The 19,650-nt window shown below is 38.4% G+C and overlaps 1 pseudogene; it reads right to left on the bottom strand.

The window, feature by feature from the left end:
• Positions 1 to 12,781: 12,781 nt before the first annotated feature.
• On the bottom strand, positions 12,782 to 13,234 carry LOC150077748 (protein BTG1 pseudogene; annotated as a pseudogene).
• Positions 13,235 to 19,650: the final 6,416 nt, after the last annotated feature.

The following is a 19,650-nucleotide window of genomic DNA, read 5'->3' as shown; positions in this document are numbered from 1 at the left end:
CTCTAAAGGACTAGTAATTTTGCGTTTTCTTGAGGAAACTTGGAGATACTTGGGCATGCAGTTCTTTTCTCATTGCAGCCTCAATTTTTCAGCAGTTGTCAGTGGTCCCAGTCGGGAAATAAAAAGGCTTCTCTGCTGGGAGGTGGAAGTCTTGCTCATCGATCTCAGAATAGAGGACGTGGAGGTACCAATCCTAATCTGGCACTTTTCCTAGCAGCGATTTTTGCCCAAAATTGTTTGTTCATGACAGGTAAGCAATGTGTGCTTTCAGACAGCAGCACAGATGGTAAAACTGAGGTCAATTTTCGAGGTGGGCTGCCCTTTGTGGATCGCACCTCTGTTCAGCTGCTTGACACGAATTCACGACCGGGACTTCGCTGCTTTCTACATTAGGGAATTAAGATTCCTCTGAAAGGTGAATCTCTCCCTGAGTATTGGGCAACATTCCAATTCGGCGGGATTGTGTGAGGTCAAAATATCTAACTCTGCGGATTGGGCGGTGAATTGAGTGTTGATTCTGATAACTGGTTCATTTTGTTTGGAAAACGTATGAATTTTGAAGTATCCGGTTTTGATTTGCATATTAGTATACATATCATTAAGAGCAGACATCAGTTTATCTATTAACACAGGTATGAAATTTCTTGGCAACTCATCTGCTACAGACTTGCTTATTGACTCATTCTGGATTTCTGGCCTTGGGTTGTCCTGCTTTGACAGTGCGGCCGTTGACACTATTCCTGGCAAAGAGATATCAGTTGGGGTCGTTGCATTATTAGTGCTCCGGGCCTGAGAAACAGTTAATTTGTCTTTGGTACACGACGGCTGCAACAAGCTTTGCGACGAAAAACTTATCTCACCCTTGATACACCCCGGTATTTTGCAACTGATTAACTTGAACACGTTATAACAGTTATTGAGGGTATCCGCAGGGAGGACTCATTTAGCGGTATTACGATTCTTTGAAATTACATCAGATGGAACATCTCGCGACAGAAGTTGTATACTGACCATGTTATTCATATCAGAATTTTCATTCATGTTGCTATGTTTAGATGGCCTGCTATTCGCTGCGTCTACCCCTTTTGATTTGTTTCATTTCGTGCAGATTGCAAATTGAAGAATGGTTTTTCCTTGACATGCACATCAAATTATAGATTGTGGTGACTTGTTCACTGAGTTTTTCGTAAAGTTGTTTTTCTTTTTCAGAACTCATGAGTTTTTGCTGAGTTGGTAATATCGTCCGGAATTGCTGTTTTAAAAGGTCCTGGTTGGTAATGACCGTATCTAATTCCACTCTAAATTCAAAATACAATTAATTAAATTTAAACAAAAAAATCATGGCTAGTACAAAAATATAACCTAATTCTATTTATTTAAGTGCAAATATTAATGAATTATATAAAAGATTAAAATATACCTCCATACGAACGTCCTCAACAAAATCCACATTTTTACTGGAAAAAATCCAAGAACCCACTGATTGCTTCATAAGGACACACTTCCTTTCTTGCATCATATGCCACGATTACTATTACTTTGATTTCTGTCTCATCATATTGCATCCAAACTGCCATGATGACCCATCCAACGAACGTGCCACTAGTGCTCCGACTGGCCGACTCAAAATCATCCAATGTCTAGCCATTTTAAAGGGCCATCTAGACGAAGTTGATTTACCATCCTGAACATGGGAGATGTAGCTTTCCAAGAGTGCGTAAGCCATAAACTGGGATGAGGTGATGAGGTCGCAGCCGGTGTTTTTATATGCATGGATAATTTATATAATGTGCAGTTATCTAACCGAGACTTCGATTTTATTGGATATTCGGAATTAGAATGCGAGTATGCATTCTAATTCTAATGCATTCTATTATATTTCGACACTATTCACAATAAAATATTAATGAAAAACATTTTCATCTGTTAATTTTCCCGAACTGTGTAGAAGCGAGACAGGATACTTCGTTCAACAAGGAGAAAATTGAAGTCATTATGCCAGAACTGCATTTAAATAACAAAAAAAAAAAAAAAAAATATTTTTAGGGCTGAATTAATAATCGCATTTTCCTGGCAATAATTACAGTGCATTTCATATTTGTGTACATCCATCTAGCTAGGAACGAAGTTACATGTTGGTTTGAGTGTACAGAACAAAAAACTAGATTAATTGGAGGAACAAAACCGTAATCTTATCAGGAAAGGCTTCAGTTCTGCAAACTGCTTTGACTAGAAACCTGTAAGAAGATCAGATTGAACTGTTTTTGGCTATGAATTGCTTGATTAACCTTAATTCTGAAGAAATCTTTGCTTTTGCCAAACTACCCACTGAAGTTGTGCCGTATTATATGTTCGAAAATTTGCCTTAAGCCAGCTGGGATGTTGACTTATTAGGAAAAACCCCCGCCAGGTGTTGTAAGCTTTTTTGCTGATGCTCCATAAGCTTTTTTCTTGCATCATTTTCCCTTTTACATTCTTAATACCAATCAGGCGAGATTGCTTTCGTTCTAAGAAAACATTTGGAGAACCATCTGGAGATTCGATTACTAGAGAACACATTGGACATATTATTTTCACTGTGTAATTCATCCCTCAACCTTTGTTACTTACGATTATACAAATCTTAGTAGGCCATTTTGTTTTTGAATTAATTTATATTTTATATTTCTTTGCAGATTAATGTTCAAAATATCCATGGGTGGACCCCACTAATGGCATGTTTAATGCCCGGCGAGAGAGAATTTTCAGATCAGTGAGTGATCATCCTCACCTGAAAAGAGTAATTAGATTCCTAATTGAGCACAACGGTGATTTTAACCTGCAGCCACCAGATGTCATACCTGCTATTTTAATAGCTACGCATTTCTTGCTGAATTACATCTTCCAACTATTGCTCCTTAATGGATGTGACTCAAACGTTCAATGCAATTTTGGAGGTACACCATTGCTATTGTCGCAAGAGATGACCGAACGTATTTGGGGATCTTGTATTTGTAGCTAATTTAAAGCTAAATAATGAAACCTGGATTGAAAATGAAGTCTTTCTTCTACAGATTGAAAACGAAGACCTTCTGAGATGTTATCCAGAAGATTAAAACCCCTCGTTCTATAAAACATTGAATCGTATAGTAATATGTCAAAGGATTCAACACAATGGAAAATAGGACTTTGATTTCTTGGAAATACCTTATTAAATTTACATAGCTCCTAAACTTTCATAGTGACCATGTTCTGAAATCTTCTCAAAAAAATTTTTTTTTTTTAATTTTGCATTGATTGGTCATTATTTCAAAAGAACTTTTAGTATTATAACATTTTTTCCCATCTTGTAAGTAATCATTTATTTCAGGTTCTACCTTGAAATCTATCTGTAAACGCATATAATAAAAGATGTTTCATGAAAAGAAAGGCTCTTCTTTTCTACACATAAAATTTCATGTAGATCGTATTTTTCTTATATTAAGGTTTTACAAAATAAATTACTATTAATTTTAGGCATATAGCACAAAGACGCCAGCTATTTTACTGCATTACCACAATAAGAAACAAATAATAAAAGAAATATACAAATAAAAATAAAAATAAACATCTTATATGCTTTCCTCCTCACCTGGTTAACTCGGAATTTTGCATGTCAGAATGCCTATTATATTACAAAACCGTTCCAAATAAAATATTCAAGAAAAGCATTTTGTTTTGTTCATTTTTGTAAAAAAATATATTGCAGAAAGATAGGATATTTCTTAAAGCAAGAATATAACTGAAGTCACGATGCAGGCAGAAAATCAAAGTTCATATTAACTTTGATGTTCTTCAAGCTATCAGCCTCAGCTACAAACGGAGGTAGCATATTCTAGAAATGAACAACTAGCTCACTGAAGAAAACTTCCTGCAAACCAGTCTAAATGAATTTGATCGTAATTTCAAATGACGGCTCATACTCTTAAATTATTTGTAATAGTCAAAATTCCGACTTAGTTTTTCTTAATATCGTCTCTCAGACAATTATGTTCAATAAGGTTCCCTCCAAGGTGCCTGCTTTCGAACAGCTGACCCAATATATTTGACGACTAATAGAATATATATCTGCTTTACACGGGTGCCTTTTTTCCAACCACATAAATTTGACTGTCCTTTATGGATCGGTCCTTTCAGACAGAATTCCAATTGATGCCTTGCAATTTGCTGATACAACGGGATTATAAATTCCCTTATCCTACTACGGCGCCTCTGTAGCCACACGCTTCTTGATTAGACCGGGGTCCAGCCCGTGACCAAATACGATGGATAAGTCAGGGAATGACCACCGCATATCCCCGGATCAATATGGCTTAGTTCGTAATGCTCCTGAAAACAAAATAACAACAACCCCTTTCCTACAAGTAAATATTATATAATTCGTCGATTTTTCAATTTGCCCCATCTTTTCGCTTGTCTACATTGGCCAGAGAACTTGATGTTGGTGTTGCATCGTAAATCACAAATTTCTTTATTCGCCTACTGGTTTTAAGTGGACCTCAACAAGTGTATAACATATTGTGAGGGTTTCTGTTTTCCTATGTTCATTATGCTGCATGAAAATATGGTTCATAGCATTCTAAGCATCGCAGATGTTTAGCAATCCTGAGGGAGGTTCTCTACTTGGCGCTGACCATTAATCACTCTCCCAAAATCTGCACATCTACAAATTTACACATTACACCATCTATCATTTCGTTCATGTTTTTTTTAACCCTGCAACGGTAACACCACACCTGTGAAATCCCTATCTAATATATATCCTACGGCAGTAGCAGACTATGACGATAGATGCCGATGCTCCCAAACAAGCAAATCTACCAGAGAATTTAGTTTCTATACCGTAATATTTTAAAGAAAGACCAATTCCTCCAAATTCTAATTTGTGAAGAAGCTATGGCTACCATTTTAACAAATAAGTTATGAATATCAAAGTAAATGTGTGTCCCGTTCGGCTGTTTCCAAACCGCATTACTACGTAAAAATAAGAGTCAAACGTTTCTCTTAATCATATTTTCACTATTGTAAATCTGTATAAAGTTTTGTTCACCTTGTTATCAAATATTATTTCAAATAAAATGTTTCTTTAACAAGAAACTCGTGTTGTGTCAACCATGCTTGCGATAATAATGTACATATAAGCACACAAAAATCAATCTTAAATTTCGACGATTTTAAAACGCTGAGTACAAGGCAACCACTTCGGCAAACTCAGAAAATCTTATACCATCACACTCAGCAACCATTCATAACTTTGACTCTAATATCCATTTGATGTGAGGATGTCACTGCGAAAATTAAAAAAAGAGTCATCGTGGACAAACTAACAAGATAAGAACACAAGTTAAGCCCACACCGCTCTCAATAGACAGAGCATCAGTTTGTGGCGACAGAGGCAAAACCTTTTAACGCCGCCTATTTCTTACCATATCTTAACAAGCATATATATGCAGCAGCGCCTGATTCAAGTTCCTCCCTTTTGCAACCCTCGCATCGCTATGCCCTAAATATCGACATAAGATGCATAGTATTAGGGTCAGGCGCCGCCTGTGGTTTCCCACATCTGCACAACATATACACCGCGAAGAAATGCCGAGCTACTGTAAATGCCCGAAAAGTGTTCTGTGCTGAATACGTAGTACCATGTTCGGTTCTGACCTTTTCCCGCAGTACTATGTAAACCGCGGATATAGGGGGAACCCTGGAAGCCGCTAATAACTTACAAATACACTTTATCTGTATACATGTCGCGATGGATATATATGTGAGAATGTATATAAATCTTGTATCATGTATATATAAATGGATGTATATAAATCTTGAGAATGTATATAGAATTGTGTGTGTAAATAAATGTAAATGTTCATTAGTACTATGTAAACTACATAGTAAGATTGATACGGAATACACAATTATCCCCTGTTAGAACAGTATGGCGGGGGCTGGTTGGGTGTCTGTGCATTCACCCTGCCCCTTTTGCTGTGCGACCAGACGCACGATCCTAGATAGTGCCTGGTTACATGTTAATTGTACCTTGCTCCCCGCACGCCCGCCCTGGTGGGTTGGACCCCGCTGGGGTGGACCTGCGTGGACTGCACCCACGCCACCTGTTCTTGGTCAGGATTGAGCCCTGCGAGACGGGGGACTTTGGGCTGGGGAGAGGAAAGGGAATAGTAGGATCTGGCTGCCTCCACGTGGCTAGGGATGGGAGCGGGGGGTCGAGACACATTTTGCCCTCGGCCCCCCGCTGCTAAATGCCAGACGCCAGCCACAACAACATAAACAACACATAACTCACACTAAACTACACAATTAAGTAGCACTAAAATAAATTAACTTAAAACTAGCCTAAACTTAAATTTAAACTTAAACTTAAAATTTTTTTTTTTTTTTTTTTTCCCCAAAATTCAAAAACTTAAAAAATTTTTTTTTTTTTTTTTTTTATTAACCATATTAGAGGAACTTCATGATACTGCTGGCAACGACAAACGCTTAACGCACGGCGGACATAAGGGAAACCCTGGATACCGCCAGTAACATACAAAATTACTTTGCAGTGCCCCTGGTTGTACCCAACGTTGCCCGTAAACGCACTGTCAGGAGTAGTCAAGGCTGCCCATTATTCTCTGGCTTGGGGGGTGGAATTAGCTCCCTTCCCATTTGCCAACCCTATTTCCCTCTGGTAAAGCATGGGCATGTCCTACTGAAAAACGGGCCTCACCTTCCCTATCAACCCCTCTGCTTCCTATTTCCCCCACAGTTTTCTGCCTCCCCACCCAAATCTGTCATCTCACACAGCAATTAGCCCTACATCAAAATTTTAAGCCATCCCAAAATTCTTTCCCGAGCCAATTAGACTCTATCAAACCCTTCAGCCTAAAACCCCAAACAGTGCTCCTAAATCAAAACCCCAAATTCGCAATAAAACACCCCCGACTACCGATTTTTAAAATTTTATTTTGGTCCTAGCCACTGAAACCCAGGAAAGTAGGTGGCAGGACCTGCCAGAGTACTGATTCAATCACTGGTAACACCCGGCTGGCCTCCACATAGCTGGTATTGGTAATGTCGGGTCCCACAAGGTTCCCGGCGGCTAACAGGCCGGATGAACAATGGGCACAACATACAACATAGTACATATCCCACACACTTTTAAATCTCTGACGACCGATACAGAGAACCTAGGCGGATATATATATATTTTTTTTCTTTATATTCATGGGTTGTTGAGGCGGATCCCATGGTTTCCCCATCAGCCCGTTATGTGGGCTTTAGAATCAAGAAAGGGGTAAACAGAAGAAGTATGGGGACCGAAAATATGGAACAACCCAGGTGCAATGATATGGATTCATCAGGCGAAAAGAGGGGATGAAAGGGAAAAAAAAGTTTCCGTGCAAGGGAGTACAAGCACGATCCCCATTTCGAACAATCTTCTTACTCTTCTCATTCAGGTCCGGTCGTAATGTTAATTTCAGTGGTGATTTCTAGTTTGGTGATTAAAGTGTCCCCCTCCGGTGATCTGTGTCAAAGTCAGTAGGGATTTAAATAGGAATGCAGCTGTAGTTGTCCTTTACTGGATCTTCTCTGATATTTGGTCGTGTATCTCATTTGCTGGTAGGCTTCTGCATTAATTACCAAAATTTCGGAGATTGTCTTCTCTTGATGGAGATTATGATCCAGATAGTTACTATAGCCATGGTAGGGACTTTCATTGTACTAATAAATTTTGCGCATAGCGCGTAAAGGCGACATAGTCTAGTTCTCTTTCAAGGATGTGCTGTTCTTGGTGTTCAGGAAGCTAATGTGTCCTAGTCAGGAGGACTCACCTCAAGTGTTCATATATTTCGCACTCCTAGATCTGGTGGTCTCAAATTTCGAGGGAATCACAGGGGTATTGAGGATGTTCGATGATCCCAAGTGTGTTCGCTGTATGATTAGAATTGTCCGGTATTCTTGTGGGTAAATGAACAATCTGTGCGAGGTCATTAATAATTGCAAAAGCCTCAGCATCTCGACCAGCTGGGTCGGTGTGACTAGGAAACGGAAGCCACCTGGAGTTGTGAACATTAAAATCACCAAAGAAAATTACCTCACTGTTAGGAAAGCTGGACTGGAGAAAGTCAAGTTGCAAAGAGAGGAAGTCAAAGAGCTCCAAGTGATTAGTGGAGTTGGGAGAACGGTAGAGACAACAGATGAATTTGCACAATGAGGTAGAGAGATTTTAAGCCAGATAAAATCAAAGAGAGGAGATTCCAAATTGCCAAGTCTCTGACAGGGAATATCAGAACGGGCATATGCACAAGTACCACCTTTGAGGCGAAATGAATCATACAGCGAATAATTTGGGCATCTGAGATGAGCAGTAGTTGAATCAACCGATAACTGAGATTCTCTCAGAAAAAGTACATGCGGTTTGGCAGACAGCCAGTGGAAATGGACATCGTTGAGATTAGAATTGAGACCACGTATATTTGTGAAATGAATTAGGAAGTGCTTGGAAGGTTTAGATCTTTTCGCAGATAAGCTTGCTCTATTAGTTTGACAAATCATGGCGAATTCAATAGTAAGAAAAAGTGGTTGGACAAGCTGTGTGAAATAATGAAATTATTGGCCTTAAAATTTGGCCTCCCAGAGCTGAACTGAAGATAACAATCGTTCTGTGAAAAATTCATTATTTAAAAGGCTCTAGATATTAATTAAAAGGAAACTTTCCATCAGTTCCACGGAAATGGTAGTTATTCTGTCTGTTTATAACAAAATACCCATAGCCTGGATAACAAATTCTACTTTTTAGAAAACAATAATGTTTGAAAAAATGATAATTTTACGTAACTCTCAGAAAAGCGGATTTCAAGGAACAAGCATCTTGATGTTCTTCTATTCTCACCCTGAAATAAATTCGTAGGCAGAGAGGGGGGGACAGAAGAAAAAAGGTGTGAGAATTTTCATTCTCAGTTGCATTAAATTAGGAAGAGGTGACAGCGAAAAAAAAACTATTGTATTAGTGTCACTCGGTAAGTTATTGTATATACCCATGTTTATTGTGCCTTTAAATTGCCTGTGTTCTTGCTCGATTTGCCAAGATAACTCGGAAAGTTTGTACAGAAATAGAGAAAATGAGGCTTACACTCTATATCAGAAAAACTAAAACCAAATAGCATACCACGAATGGAAACAGAATTGATTTTTCGGACTGAATTTACAAAATAAAAGCACTGATGCTATAACCTGAAGGAATACCGATCAGAGAATGGGCCCAGTTCATATTTTGATGAATGGAGCCAATTTTCACTCAATTTTATCTTCTTAATTTAAGGTGAAAGAGGCCTATGCGTTCCGGATTCATATTATTGAAATGAAAAAATTATAATTCCTCAGAGCGGTTTAATACTAGAACATACATACAAAGAACGGTTAATATTCAAAAAGAGCTTTCTGCTGAGTAGACAGCCTTCTTCAGTTAAACAGAAAATATATTAAATGACAGTTAGAATGGAGTTGTGCACTGCCAAGTTGGTGCCTGAGGCGCGTGGCTAATTGTTCGAGGTTGAAGTTTGTGGCTGTGACGTATGGTGGGGACGCGGCCAGCGTTTGTCTATGGACATAATTATTGCTTCTGTGATGGGGTTAACTTGACAACCACTGTTCCTGTTCAAAGAGGTATCCGATCATTTTATGTTCAACGATTCCAACAAGGATATCGACATCCTTGACAGGTGTGACCTACAGGCACGCGACAACGTGGCGACCAACAGTAACGTCAACAGTGGTGAGTCATCCACGAGGGCATTTATCCCATACTACCCCAACCTGTCACAACAGATCGGTAGAATCCTAAAATCACATGGGATAAAGTGTATCGAACTCCCAGGCAAGAAACTGCGTTCTCTCATTTCCAACGTGAAAACACCTGTCCCCACCCTTCTGCAGAGCGGTTTGGTCTGTCGCATCTCTTGCCGTGACTGCACTAGCTGCTACTTTGGAGAGACTGGACGTCGGCTCGAGAAACGTCTCTCAGAACATAAAAGGGCGATCCGTTTGGCAGATGTGGAACACTCAGCTATTGTCTGGTCAACCCACCACGACATTGACCCACACCGCGATGTCGTGGTTGTGGACAGGTCCCACCATTACCTACGGCGCACCTGGTTGGAATCGTTAAACATAAAATGCTGGGATACCTCTTTGAACAGGAACAGTGGTTGTCAAGTTAACCCCATCACAGAAGCAATAATTCTGTCCATAGACAAACGCTGGCAGCGTCACCACCATACGTCACAGCCACAAACTTCAACCTCGAACAATTAGCCACGCGCCTCACGCACCAACTTGGCAGTGCACATCTCCATTCTAACTGTCATTTAATATATTTGTTTTTTAACTGAAGAAGGCTGTCTACTCAGCCGAAAGCTCTTTTTGTATATTAACCGTTCTTTGTATGTATGTTCTAGTATTAAACCGCTCTGAGGAATTATAATTTTTTCATTTGAATAATTCTTAATTTAAGCGAGTGTAAACAGCTGCTTCACAAACTGTTAGGTTTTCCACTGGAATCTAACAAATTTAACTAGCCTAACAAATAATATCACGGTAACAGCACGTGGGTTTTCACAGATTTGGATTAATGTGTGCAGCAATCTCTCTTCCTTTCTCTCAGTCTGATCCAAATTGAACAGCCCGAGTGGTCCTTAGGACTTCAGTTCATAACCATCTGTTTTAGCATCCTAATGAACTGCAATGGCAATTCATTCTGATATGGCTCTGCAATTCTTCAACCAGAGTCCCCCACCGGTACACTCTAGTCAGGGAAGAACTATCAGCACCAGCTTGCGTGACACCCTGCTTCAAATCCAACTTAAACTCAATAGTAATGTACATCTGCATATGCTCTTCTTTTGAACATAAACGGAGATTTTTTAGTGTCATTGCCCGCTTTGCAAATATACTGGACGCTATTTTAACTTATACGAGGAAAGTGTTCTCCACCTTCATATTAATTTACATTTTTAAAATCTTGTTTTGGTGTCATTTCTTTATAACTCTTTGGTATAATATATGTACTGCTGTATTGTATGACTTAAAATACCTAATCAACATAGAAAATCCGTCATGCCATGCTTTATCAATCTGGAAGTTTATAAATTAAGAGACCAACACCGAATAAAAAGCCAATTCGACAGTGTAAAGAACGTAGTGGACTTGAAATACACTTTTTGCAAAAACAAGCTCACAAGTGAATTTAGCAGAATTAACACTATTAATAGCATAATAATACCAATCACAGTTATCTATTAGAAATAGCGAATGGAATGGGAGTGGGATCAATTAATAAATGCGAATTTCTACTGGATGAAAGAAATGTTATCTTTTTAGGTGCATTAGCCATGCTTTAAAATACAAAATAACTGGTATATACTTTTTTACTAGGTACCTACTTTTCCATGTCGGACCATCTGCCTTCACCAACAGAACATACTGGTTATAACCATCCAACAGAATGAAAATAGTCAACTCCCATTTGATGGAATTTTATTAAATTTTATATTTGTTTCTTATAGAAAGATTTCTTTTATTTAATATATATATATATGTATGCAGTCCGCACACGAGTCACGTGTACTGTTATGTAATTTTCTTGAACAACTTGTCTCTTGTAAAGAGATACGTAAATAGGTACAGGTACAGAGAAGAAAATAAAAATATACTGGAGGAAGTGAATAAATATTATTCAATTGAACAGTTTTCTAAAGAATGTGAATCTATAGAGTTTTGGTAAGTAACCGACAAAGAAGTAATCTTAATAATTAATTGATAAAATGATGTCTATATTTACTTTTAACTTCATTTAAACAAAAATGTAAACATTATTCAAGATTTTTTTTTAAGAAACTGAATGTGGCTGAAATGCGCCTACCGCACTATTAACATTAGCTAACTTATAATGGAAGTATGTTTTCGAATAGTTCAACCGAAAATTTTCAAATAAATCACAGCCGAACCTGTAACCCAACCGTCTACAGAAATCTATACATAAAATGAATAGTATAATCCGCGTATTTATATGAAACGGAAAGTCAAATCTAGGGATAAATTTTAAATTACGTTCTGTTGGTTTTTTTTTTGGGGGGGGGGGGGGGGAAATATCACGACAGTTAAGTTTTCACAGTCCTCGAACCCCCCACCTACAAAAATTGGCATAAATAAAATCACTTTTTTGCATTAATCGACAAGAAAAATGCGGATTTCTAAAAAATGTTGCTCTATAATACTGGTCTAAATAACAACGTTTTTATAAATGTTTATATACTTCCTATTTGTCAAGCTAATCATTTATTTTATTAATATTCAAATATTACTATATGATATATACAAGAATAAAATCTAACAATAAAATAACTTTATAATTTTTTCAAAATAAAGTACTTACTGTTAAATTGCAATGCTAAAAATTAAACTGATCATTTTATAAAATAAAATGGCATACACGTTCTGAAAAGTTCTTCGCGAGATGTTTCAAATTTCTGAGTCAATTCTTTTCAAAATTCTTCAGAAACAGCCCAGGAAGAGTTCCTTATTGCGCTTTAAAATTTGATAGAGCATCCAATATATTAAAGCAAAAGGTTCAGAAGGTTCTATTGATTCCTAGATGTCATTAAATTTTTAAACAGTATGAGCATTCCATTGCACTTTTAAATGTACTAAGGAGATCACTCATTGCCTCTTGAAAAGTTACAAATATTTTCCACATTCCAGGTTATAATCGTTACGATGTGGTACACCCATGCCTCGTAGCAACCTTCGGACTCTTGACAGCGACTTTCCTTTTCTGCAAACGTTCCGATTTCGCCGATGAAGTATTGCTTTGATAAATTTCGCAAATACTTCCATGATCACCAATCCTATATGCCACATCTCCCGGATCGATCCACACGGTTAATTGTTTGGGAAACATCTGCCGAAGGGTGGCATCGTCAAACCAGCAAGCTTTCCCGGCTTTAACGATGATCGGGTCTAATTTATAATCAATTCGAATGCAACGGTATCCTTGACCTTTAGATGGATTATCAGGATACCAGTGTTGTTCATATTGTTGGGTTAGCAGTTTCTCAAGATTTGAAGAAAATAGTAGCAGTTGTTGGTTATTTAAAGTAGTGCCATTCCCTATTTTAAGGAAATTAGCAAGGAACTTGGAAGCTTTCTCTATTTCCAATTTCATTGTCTATGAATTCTTCCCTGTCAGCTTGAAGTCCTTTCCACTTGAATGATTTGATCACTGAATAACAGAACACACTCAGTGATAAACAGCTGAAGCAATATCGTTACTTTTGGATATACTTGAATAATTTTGCAGGAAAAGAAAACCAAACTCAGCTGAAATTTGGTAATCAGACTAAAACAATTCGCAACAGTTTAAAACATATCAGAAAATAACTCACTACTATCCACGAACTTACTTTGATCAACGCGGCAATTATATTCTTCCTGTGGAGCACAAACACAAACAAAATGAATAATCTATAATTAGGGGAAGGCCATTTATAGGAAAAGATTGGGATTGAAAATGAAAATATGATTCACCACTCAAGTGTATTTTTATCTGTACTATCGTTTTATTGGCTATTAATAACAACTAATGATTGGACATTAGTAGAAAGGGACAACGGAATAATATGTTGCATGCTTATTGGCTGTTCTGGCAAAATGTTTTATGACGTACGATAGTCTCGAAATCAACCGTTTTAGGCTAAAGTTTTATGACGTTAGATAGTCTCGAAATCAATACTAAATGTTGTTCCTGGCTCTAAGGTTGTTCATTGGCTGTTCTGGTAAAGCGTTTTATGACGTAAGATAGTATGACGTAAGATAGATATGTATATAAAGTGCTTAGCATCATAGCCCTAAATGCGCCTTAGTAAGATAGATATTTATTTATATGTATAAATAAATATATTTATTTATATAAATATATTTATTTATACATATAAATAAATAAATATATTTATTTATATAAATATTTATTTATATGTATAAATAAATATATTTATTTACATAAATATATTTATTTATACATATAAATAAATAAATATATTTATTTATATGTATTTAAATATTAAGCTCTCGTAACATTAACTTTATTTAGCATTAATTGTATTCTGATACACTCAATTGAAACCATTGGTACTACTGCCGTACCAATGGTTTCAATTGAGTGTATCAGAATACAATTATATACTATATTGAGTGTATCAGAACACAATTATATTATACAATATAATAGTGTATCAGTGTAATGGCTTAAAAGCGCGGCTCTTTTAAGCCATTCTTTGTAATCTAATTGTACTATCAGGAAGCAAAGGTCCTTTAGTTGTGTTAACATGAAAATCGCCAGTTGGTGAAAATGATATTATTTTATACCTCATTTTTCTGAAAAAAAAAAAAAAACAATCAGGCATTTTAAACCAGAGCTCAAGAAGAATAGCTGTTCAACAAAAGAGATTTAGAAACACAGAACAGCAAAGCTTGCTGAAACTTTTCGAAATTTTATTTCACTGAGTCTTCTGTTTTTTTTTTTTTTTTTTTTTTATGAGAACCCCAAACGCGAGAGGTATTAGAACCTATAGTACTTAGAACCGTGCTTGGGTTGGAGGTTGAGAAGACAAAAGAAGATATTTGTTGACATTGGACTTGAACTTCTGTAGATTGTAATTTTCAGAAAATAAGTATGAAGGAAGGTTGTTCCAGAAAACGGCAGTTGAATGAATAAATGAGGAAGATGAAAAGTTGGTTCTGTGGGTTTGAAGTTGGACAGTAAATGGATGTTGGCTGGTGGCGGCACGTGTTCGGACTGTTTTGAAAGAGAGAGCGGGAATTATAGAAGCCAATTCAGAAGAACAGTGCCCATGGAAATATCTGTAGAAGAGGCATGCAGCAGAAACAGTACGTCTATGAGAAAGCGAGTGGAGAGACTCTGTTAGAGATGAATCATTAATTAACCTAACTGCCCTCTTCTGAATGGAATCAAGAAGCCTGAGAGAGGTTTTGGGGGCACCACCCCAAATGTGGGAACAATATTCCATGGCAGGGCGGATTTGCGATTTATACAGAGTGAGCAGCTGTTTGGAAGAAAGGTAACGCCGAGAGCGAAAGAGAAAACCAAGTTTTTTAGATGCAGAGGAAGCAATATTTGTAATGTGCTTGTGCCAAGAGAGATTAGAAGTCAGGGTAATCCCCAAAAGAGATATATCCTTTTGCCTAGAAATTGGAGTGTCACTAAAGATAAGCATAGGAGCAGAAGAATCCTTTTTGCGAGATATAAGACAAGACTGAGTTTTAGAAGGGTTGAAATCAACTAAGTTGTCTTTGCCCCACTGGAGAATTACCTGAAGATCGGCATTTAAGGAATTGGTAGCAGATTTTCGAGAAGTTGAAGCTGATTGAGCAGGGCAAGGTTTCTCAAAATGGAAAGTTGAATGCAATGTGCTATCATCGGCAAAACTATGGATAGGATTTCCAGTCAATGGAAGAAGGTCATTGATATACAAGAGGAAAAGAGTGGGGGAAAGAACTGAACCTTGGGGGACACCGGCATTAGTGGAGAAGTTAGAAGACAGAGAGCCATCTACCATCACCCTCAGTGAGCGATCAGAGAGAAAACTGGATAACCAATTACTAAAAACAGTTGGTAAACCATAAGATGGAAGCTTGTTCAGAAGACCTTTATGCCAAACACGATCGAAAGCCTTTGAGATGTCAAGAGCAACTACTTGTGTTTCACCGAACCTTTCCATTGAAGTAGTCCATAAATGGGTAACATAAGCCAGAATATCACCAGTGGATCGACACTGACGGAATCCATACTGGCGATCGTTGATCAGATGGAAGGTTTCTAGGTAGTTTAAGAGTTGGCGGTTAATTGATTTCTCCATTACTTTAGAAAGAGTAGAAGTAATTGCAATGGGACGATAATTGGATGGGAGGGATTTGTCACCCTTTTTAGGAACTGGCTGGATATGAGCAAATTTCCAAGCAGAAGGAAAAACACCTTTGGAATAAGAAAGTGAAAAAAGGCGGCAAAGAATAGGAGTAAGTTCAGGAGCACAGATTTTGAGAACAAGTGGAGAAATACCATCAGGACCTGGAGCTTTCTTAGCATCAAGATTCATCAAAATCCTTCTGATATCCTTTTGACGGAAGACCACAGGAGGCATTGAATGGACCGTGTTGGGAATGGTGGGAGGTGTTTTACCAAGATCATTAATACATGAGCTGGAAGAAAAATGGGATGCTAACAGGTCAGCTTTATCCTTGGCTGAAGTGACAGCAGAACCATCTGGTTTGGACAGAGGTGGAAGCAGAGATGGGCAAAAGTTGCGGCCAATAGCTTTGGCAAGAGACCAGAATGCTCGGCTACCATTAGGGCAAGAAGCAAGTTTTCTACTCTTAGCCTGTTCAAACTCTAGTTTGGACTGATTAATAACTGCTTTACAATTGTTGCGAGCTTTGGTGTAGGCAGAAAATGAAACTGAAGAATTAGAAACAAGCCAATTACGATATGCAACATTCTTCTCTTGAACAGCCTTAGCACATTTATTGGAAAACCGAGGTTTAGATAAAGGACGAGATTTTAAAGTGGAGTGTGGGATAAAGGATTCCATTCCTGCAAGAATAATTTCACTGACACGATCTGAGCAAACGTTGACATCAGGAGTTTTGAAACAGTAATCCGACCAAGGAAAAGAAGAAAAGAAGTCTCGCAGGTCATCCCATTTTGCATTCTTGTAATGCCAAACAACACGAGGTTGGGAATAGCCATGAGATAAAGGTTCCATTGGAGAAGAGACAATCACCAAGTTGTGATCTGAAGTGCCTAAAGGACCTCTCACTTCGACCGTGTACTTAGAAGGGTTGTTTGTGAGAAAAAGATCAAGCGTATTGGCTGTATGATTCGGATTGTCCGGTATTCTTGTAGGTAAATGAACAATCTGTGCTAGGTCATTAGTAATTGCAAAAGCCTCAGTATCTCGACCTGCTGGGTCGGTGTGACTAGAAAACGGAAGCCAGCTGGAGTTGTGAACATTAAAATCACCAAGGGAAATTACCTCACTGTTAGGAAAGTTGGACTGGAGAAAGTCAAGTTGCAACGAGAGGAAGTCAAAGAGCTCCAAGTGATTAGTGGAGTTGGGAGAACGGTAGAGACAACAGATGAATTTGACACAATGAGGTAGAGAGATTTTAAGCCAGAGAAGATCAAAGAGAGGAGATTCCAAATTGCCAAGTCTCTGACAGGGAATATCAGAACGGACATATGCACAAGTACCACCTTTGAGGCGAAAGGAATCATACAGCGAATAATTTGGGCATCTGAGATGAGCAGTAGTTGAATCAACCGATAACTGAGATTCTGTCAGAAAAAGTACATGGGGTTTGGCAGACTGCAAGTGGAAATGGACATCGTTGAGATTAGAATTGAGACCACGTATATTTGTGAAATGAATTAGGAAATCCTTATTCCAATGCATTGCAAACGAGCGGGACACTCTTCCCCGAGATTGAAGGATTCATGCTCGCCGTCCAAGACCAGGTAATCAACACCAGGAACTATAGAAAATACATCACCAAGGAGCCCGGAGCGTTTGATGACACATGTCGACGATGACACTTGGCATCAGGAACGACCGAACACATAAATGAGGGATGAAAGGTGATCACCCAGATTGACTACACTTATAGACACGACCAAGTAGCCAGGAATTAGGAAATAGTTTTCCAAAGTTATGTGCTTATAATTGTTATGAAATATTAAAGGGAAATATTTAGTATTTGAAAAGAAATTTTAATATTTTTATACATTTTAATTTGTCTTAAATGTAATAAAAATACAGAAGAAATCGTAATTTCTTTACGTGTCCCTTCAGATACTTTTAGAACAATTTCAAATTTGGCCAAACAAAATTCCAAAGTTAGGATGATGTTAACACGAATCTAAACGCAGGGTTAGTCATTGCATTTCGAAGTATGACGGAAAACTCTGAAATTAAAATTTATTTAAGGTTTTCGACTCATCAGTGGTCCCAGTACAGCTTGTGGGCTAGAGTTTCTTGTACTGCCTGGATTTCATATTTGTAGTACGGCACACTTTCTTCGACCAATTGGTATTTCCTTGCTAGCTTCTTATGTATTATCCTGGCTACTTGGTCGTGTCTATAAGTGTAGTCAATCTGGGTGATCACCTTTCATCCCTCATTTATGTGTTCGGTCGTTCCTGATGCCAAGTGTCATCGTCGACATGTGTCATCAAACGCTCCGGGCTCCTTGGTGATGTATTTTCTATAGTTCCTGGTGTTGATTACCTGGTCTTGGACGGCGAGCATGAATCCTTCAATCTCGGGGAAGAGTGTCCCGCTCGTTTGCAATGCATTGGAAGCAGTTTTATCTATGTGATTTTGATAGAGATCATGGTAAAGTCTGCCATGGAGTGTCTTCTTTGTCCATCTTTCTAGCTTTGTTTGTACCTCCTGGTCGAGGGGCCTCCTGGTTTAGGTTCGAGCGAGTAAAAAGCAATCTCTCTCTAGAAAATTATATATATTAAAAAACGTAAGAGGATTACCTCAATATTTTTCGTGCAATGCTTCCAGTCAATTCTCTCCAAATGTAACGAATAAAATAAGATGAAAAAAAACCGGATTAATGAATTCCCTCACTCATAAAGATACGTCCAAATTCGATGCGCAACAGAATCGAAAGCCGAGAGCCCAAACTCGACCCCGAAACGCATCAAACCACCGCAACAAGACCATGAGTGTGAAAAGACATTGTGTCAGAATAAATAATTAAAACCGTTTCCGATAATAAGTAATTAAAATCACGATTAAAAAGATTAAAACCATTATTAAAAGATTAAAATCACAACTAAAAAGTTAAAATCACAGGGATATTCATGTTTGTTGTGGCGGACTCTAGGGTTCCCCCCATAAGCCGCTATTGTACTTCTTGTGTTGAAGCTTATGCCAAAACTGGCCATTTGTGAGTAGTGTGTTGTGCGTGTAAGCGAGACTGCGAGGACCTGCGTACGTTACTCATATCAAAAATACATGCCTTGCCTCGAGGAAATGAACATTTTCTGATCAATGAGGAAGACCAGTGCCATGCTTTCTCTGCCTTCGCCCATGATCTCATCACCAGAAGAAGATCACTGGTACAACGTCCTGGAACTGATGCACATTGATCAACACCCTTTCTCATACAGTGAACATCTTCACCTAGAGTGTCACCACTTCTAGCTACTGAACTTGACACTCAGCTCGCTTGAATTGTTTCATCCGCGTCTCTCTTGATACGTGATTGTCTTCCCACCCTCTCGAGGGCCCTCTTCTTCCACTTCCGCTTAGGTGGGAGAATTCCCACTCAACCTGCCGAGGATGCCTTCCCGTACATCCTCCGTCGCTCTGTCTACACCTCTTTTCCTTTACCCTCTCCGGTACCTCCTGTACCCTTTTTTTTTTTTTTTTTACTTGGTCTCTTTCCAGGAAGCTCAGGCGACCTGGAGGAGACTAGCCAGAGAATTATGGGCAGCCTGGCTACCTAGTGGTGTGTGCGGGCAACGTGGGGTCCCACCAGGGGCCCTGCGACCAA

Source organism: Mastigoproctus giganteus, chromosome 11 (assembly GCF_048544385.1).
Source record: "Mastigoproctus giganteus isolate SK-2022 chromosome 11, ASM4854438v1, whole genome shotgun sequence".
Taxonomy (NCBI): Eukaryota; Metazoa; Arthropoda; class Arachnida; order Uropygi; family Thelyphonidae; genus Mastigoproctus; species Mastigoproctus giganteus.
The sequence above is the reverse complement of the archived record's forward strand: the minus strand, read 5'-3'. Positions and strand labels throughout refer to the sequence as shown.